The following is a 5,760-nucleotide window of genomic DNA, read 5'->3' as shown; positions in this document are numbered from 1 at the left end:
GAGAACGAGAGGGATACAAGTGGCAGTGGAACATGGTTGACAGTGACAGAACAGTGCGAGGAGGGGAGGGAGGGCGACAGTGCCCATGGGAGGGGAATGGAGAGAGGGAGAAAGTGGAAGTGGGTGAGAGGCACTGGCAATGAGAGACAGTCTATGACGGTCACAACGAGGAAGAGACAGAGAGAGAGAGAGAGAGAGAGAGAGAGAGAGAGAGAGAGAGAGAGCAGCATTGAGAGGGGGCAGCAGCAAGGGGAAGGACGGGATGGTGGCAGTAAGGACGGGTAAGGGGGGGGGGTGATAGGAGACTGTAGTGGCTGGGCACAGCGAGGGGACTGTGGGTGTACCACAGCAGGAGACAATGTCGAGGGCACACAAGGGGGTAATCACATTGAGTTGGGCTGAGCGGCCTGCTGCAGACCGACACTTCACAGACACCAAATACAAATCGACATCGAGAGAGACGCCCTAAAGTCGACGTATGTCCTCACCTCGGTGGCGATTAAGACGATTTCGCCCCCAGGTGGGCTCGAACCACCAACCTTTCGGTTGACAGCCGAACGCGCTAGCCGATTGCGCCACGGAGGCCTTCACTTTTGCTTCCTTCTGCTCTGTTCATCAGTGCAACACGTATACCTCCTGCAGGCCTTCACTTTTGCTTCCTTCTGCTCTGTTCATCAATGCAACACGTATACCTCCTGCAGGCATCGCGCAGAACGCTAGCATCTGCTTACGCCTCTTCACGTGGATAACGTGCATGTACATTGTAGCGAGGCTTGTAAACGAATGACATCGTCAAGCATGACATTACACTACAAAACGCATACAAAACAGTGTTCCGCCTACACATTCAGTAAACCTCTGAGGCAAGTAGAATATTCTTCATAGGTTGTAGAACTTCCATTTCATTCAGTGTACTGCCATGTGTTGGATGCTGCTCGAGATAGCTCTGCTCTCAGCAGGAAAGTTAAAAAAATGAATGCCTTCTGTGAGGGTCGAACTCACGACCCCCGCTTTACGAGACCAGTGCTCTACCACTGAGCTAAGAAGGCGGCAGCTTTGGGTTTGTGGGAGTGGATGGACTAGTGAGTGTGAATGAGTTGTAGGATATGGGAGTGAGAACTGAGTTGCATGTTAAAAAGAGCGCGAGTATGTTCGCATGCATGAGGGCAGGTTGTAGCCCAATTTTGAGACAGTCTTTTAAAAAAGAAGCATAGCCTTTTTTGTGCTCTGATAGCAGCATTTTTCTGCTGTTAAATGGTATATTATTGGTGTTTTGCTCTTAAAGAGCGCATTTGGACTAAACTACATGGCCAGTTCCTTCTGCTGCCTTCGTTGCTGCCCAAACTTCCCTCATTCGCTCGCTGCGTTTCTATTTCCGGTCCTCTGTCCCTGCGTCTTGTCGGCTTCGTGTCTTCGGCTTCATCTTCATTGCCTTTATGGTTGCCCATATTTCTTTCATCTTCCGGCTGTGATCTTGCTTGCGCTCTTCGGTCCATTTTACGCCTGTTAGTTTGTCACATTGTATCTCATGTAGTTTACTTTTCTTAATGATGTTTCTGAATTTTATTCTGTCGTTTATTGTGTTTGCTGTTATGTTGAGTTGGTTCAGGTCGTTTTCTACCTCTGACACCCATTTGTTGTTTCTAGTGGTTACCCAGTCAAAGATCTGTTTGGTCAGCCTGTGTGATGGCATTCTGTATAGGTGTCCATAGAATTGTAGTCTGCATTTTCTAATCTTTTCTGTGATTGTCTCTGTATGTTTGTACAGTTCCTCTGTGGGTTTCTTGATCCATATTCCATTGTTGTTAGTTGCGCCAAATATTTTCCTAAGTATTTTCCGTTCTACTTTTTCTAATTGTCTGATACGTGTATGCCCTAGGATTAGTGTGGTCTCTGCTGCATATAGTGCCTCGGGGAGCACCACCGTGACGTAATGGCGTAATTTGGCTTTTTGTGAGATAGACCTCTTGTTGTAATGGTTCAACACTACGTTGTATGCCTTGTCCAGTTTAGTTTTTCTTTCTTCGTTTGAGTCTCTGTTATGTCTACTCATTTGTAGTGTTTCACGGAGGTATTTGAAGTTTGCCGTTTTGCAAATCGTGTTCAGAGATGAGAGTTTCTTTGTGCTCATAAACTGTGTCTTTTCGTAAGAGATCTGTAGTCCAGTTTAGGAAGCCATTTCGTGCAGTTTTTCAATAGCGTCTTTTGTTTCCTTTATACCTTTCGTGACAATCGCCAAATCGTCTGCAAAAGCCAGGCATTTAATTTGTAGGTTTCCTAAGGTTATCCCCTGTTGTGATGTTCTTTTATTACCTTATCTAACACCAGACTGAAAAGGAGAGGTGAGAGGCCATCGCCATGTCGGACACCTGTGCGAATTTCAAAGGGCTCTGATAGTTCCCCACAAAACTTTACTTTGGAGGTCGTGTTGGTTAAAGTTTGCTCTATGATACTCCGTGTTTTGTTGTCTACTTTGTATTCTGCTAGAATTTTGAAGAGAGTTTTCCGGTCGATGGAGTCGTACGCCTTTTTGAAGTCGACTAGAGTAATGATCAGGTTCTGTTTGTGTTGTAAAATTATTTTCATGTTCCAAATTTGTCCCGCACAAGACCGCCCTTTACGGAAGCCCGCTTGGTATTCCCCAATCAAGTGGTCGGTCTGGCATTCCAGTCTGTTTAGTAAAGCTTTAGAGAGGATCTTGTATGTGACCGGTAGTAGGCATATTCCTCTGTAGTTGCTCGGGTCAGTCTTGTCACCTTTTTTGTGTAGTGGGTGTATCAGGGCAGTTTTCCAGTCGTCAGGAATTTTCATGGTCTTCCAGATGTCTTCCAAGATCCTGTGGATGTCTTTGTTGAGTTCTAGGTCTTATAACTTCCAGATTTGCACGATGATGCCGTCTTCTCCTGGTGCTCTACGATTCTTGAGTGACTTGATTATTTCTTTAACTTCTTCTAGAGTTGGAGGTTCACTATCTGGATTGTACGTGCTCGTTTATGTCATCATTTCTTCCATAGGGGGGTCCGAGTTGAGCAGTTTTTCAAAGTACTTTGCCAGAATGTCACAATTGCTTTTGGCATTGGTTTCTAGGGATCCATCCGGTCTTCTGAAGCACAAGTTGGGTGGTTGATATCCAGTCATATTTTCTCTGAAGGTTCTGTAGAAGTTTCTTGTATTGTTCTTCATGAAGTCCGATTCGATCTCCGTCAGTCGCCGTTTATCATACTGTCGTTTTTCACTGCGAATGACTTTGCTTGATTGCTTCTGTGTTTTCAAGAAGTTCATCCAATTCTCTTGGGATTTGTGGCTACTAAATTTTTTCCATGCACTGATTCGTTGGTCAATAGCTTGGTCACATGTGTGGTTCCGCCAACGGTGTTTCCTTGTGCGTGGTGCTTGTGCTAGTTTCATGGCCTCTCGGATTCTTCCTGAAAGTTGTGCCCAGTCTGTCGTTTTCTCCATTTTAATTTTGTCTAATATTTGTGTCTGGTTTAAAGTAAGGTATTCTGGATCTGGCCTAACAATTTTGTTCTTCTGAAGCTTTTTCTTGGGCAAAAGACGAATCCTGATCTGTAGTAGGTGGTGGTCTGAGTGGAAGTAGCCTTTACGTGTGTATGTTCAAAATTTCTTTTTGTGAGTCTTTCTGGACTATTACGTGGTCGATTTGTAGTTCTTGCTTTCCGCTGGGGAATCTCCATGTGGTAAGTTTTCGTGTTGGTTGCTTGAATTTTGTTGACATAATGGCGAGGTCGTGGCTTTTGCAAAAGCCTATCAGGTGTTTTCCGTTTTTGTTGGTGTCCTTGTGTGGAGTATGTTTTCCTGTGGGATGTCTGTATATCATTTCTTTTCCGAGTTTAGCGTTGAAGTCTCCCTGTATTATTTTGACTCTATGTGCAGGAGTTTTTCTGATAGTTTGTAACCTCCTCACAAAAATTTTGAAAAATACGATGATTAAATGTTAATGGGAATCATGTTAAACGTAACCTCCCAGAAAATTCTTACAAGACAATACAAATGTTAATGTGAATAGAGCCAAGTCTGATTTCCCAGCACAAAATACAAAGAAAAGCCTATGATAATGAAAACGTGCCAAAAGTTATTTCCCCACAAGATTACTGAATAATAATAACCCAAGAACATTCAATTGTAATGATTTCTTTCTTTTTAATAACGATTGCTTTGAAAACAGAATTATTATTGGGGCATTTCTTGAACAAATTAATTACAATTACAATACATTATTAGCTGAGCGCAATGCTGCTTCATTACCTTATTTAACAATATACCTCGTCCTGAATCGTGACCAGAGACCCATGTCGACGCCCGCCGACTCCTCACACACTGCTGTACTGACTGCCACTCTCCAACTGAACTCTCGCGCAGTCAAGCGCAGACTAGCAACGATAAATAACTCTCTGGTCAGAGATTCTGTCATGCCTCGCCATCGCTGGCAATGAATACACTGAACACATATGTGTTTCATAACCCTCCACTGGGGGGGCCAAAATTTGGCAGCGATGGTGAGTCATTTGGACTTGCCATGAGCAACAAATTTTTTCTTAACTAATTAACTTTACAATTACAGAGAATATACAGATATAGAACATGAAGTAAATATGGTGCACATGCACCGAGTACAAAACATTTCAGACAATGACAAAAAATATATACAATGAGTACAGAACATATTAGCAAATCAGAAAAATGTATATACAAATTATATTGATAAATGACAAGAGTGCACATGTACTGTAGTGCAAAAAATGTACATACAATGAGTAGAGATCATGTTAGAAAAATGACAAGAGTGCACACACACTGTAAAACTCTTTAGCATTTTAACAACAAATAAACGTAATGGCAAAAAAAAACATGTTGACAAGTGACATAAGTGCACATGCACTGCAGTTCAGAACATATCAGTAAATCAAAATACACATACAATGAGTAGAAATCATGTTAGAAAAATCAGCAAATCACAAATGTATATACAATAGGTAGAAATCATGTTAGAAAAATGACAAAAGTGCACACGCACTGAAATTCAAAATATATCAGCAAATTAACAAAAAATGTATAGGCCATGAATATAAATCATGTTAGCAAAAATGATTTTCATTATGTTACAAGAATTAGGAAAGGAAAGGGAAGGATTGCATCATGGTTGTAGCACTTTGGGTTGCACGCAGCTGCACTGAAAGTCCATATCTTTCCACGGAAGTACAACACCAAGTGAGACAATCTGAAGTTCTTTTCCCCATAAGTATTTATCAGCGTAGCCAAGACACTGAAATGTCGTAGTAATATTCCATGTTATCATTTTGGCAGTACATCAGGTACACCAAGCAGTGGAACCATAATAATGTCTCCATCGCTCACTGTGGTGGACAGCATGTCGTGTCAACACCACGCTTTAACAAGGCACACCAACGTAGAATTAGTGCAAAACCAAATATAGTGCTCCATAATCACGAGGATACACAGGACAAATGGATATTACAGTAATTCAGGGTAGTTAGGTCAGAAGGTGAAGGACATTAAGTTACATATTAGTCTTCATTAGGAATTACATTAGTAGTTTGCGGCATTCATAGCCCAGTTATTGAACATTTCTGTACCATGTATGTAGTATTACAGAAAAATGTTCATTAATTGTTTTACATAGAATATTTGCACCCATTCTCTAATTACAAATCATCCAAAGTCATTACTTAAAACAGGAGGTAGTCAATAATAATGTTGATACTCAATCATTGGACATCC

The 5,760-nt window shown here is 41.8% G+C and overlaps 2 non-coding genes across 2 annotated transcripts; both read right to left on the bottom strand.

Moving 5' to 3' along the window:
- Positions 1-511: 511 nt before the first annotated feature.
- Positions 512-585, bottom strand: Trnad-guc (transfer RNA aspartic acid (anticodon GUC)). Its single transcript has one exon. It is a non-coding gene; the product is annotated as a tRNA-Asp (tRNA).
- A 392-nt stretch (positions 586-977) lies between these two features.
- Trnat-cgu (transfer RNA threonine (anticodon CGU)) lies at positions 978-1,049 on the bottom strand. Its single transcript has one exon. It is a non-coding gene; the product is annotated as a tRNA-Thr (tRNA).
- Between the last annotated feature and the right edge of the window lie 4,711 nt (positions 1,050-5,760).

This window comes from Schistocerca cancellata, chromosome 10 (genome assembly GCF_023864275.1).
Source record: "Schistocerca cancellata isolate TAMUIC-IGC-003103 chromosome 10, iqSchCanc2.1, whole genome shotgun sequence".
Taxonomy (NCBI): Eukaryota; Metazoa; Arthropoda; class Insecta; order Orthoptera; family Acrididae; genus Schistocerca; species Schistocerca cancellata.
This window is presented reverse-complemented; position numbering and strand designations above follow the sequence as displayed.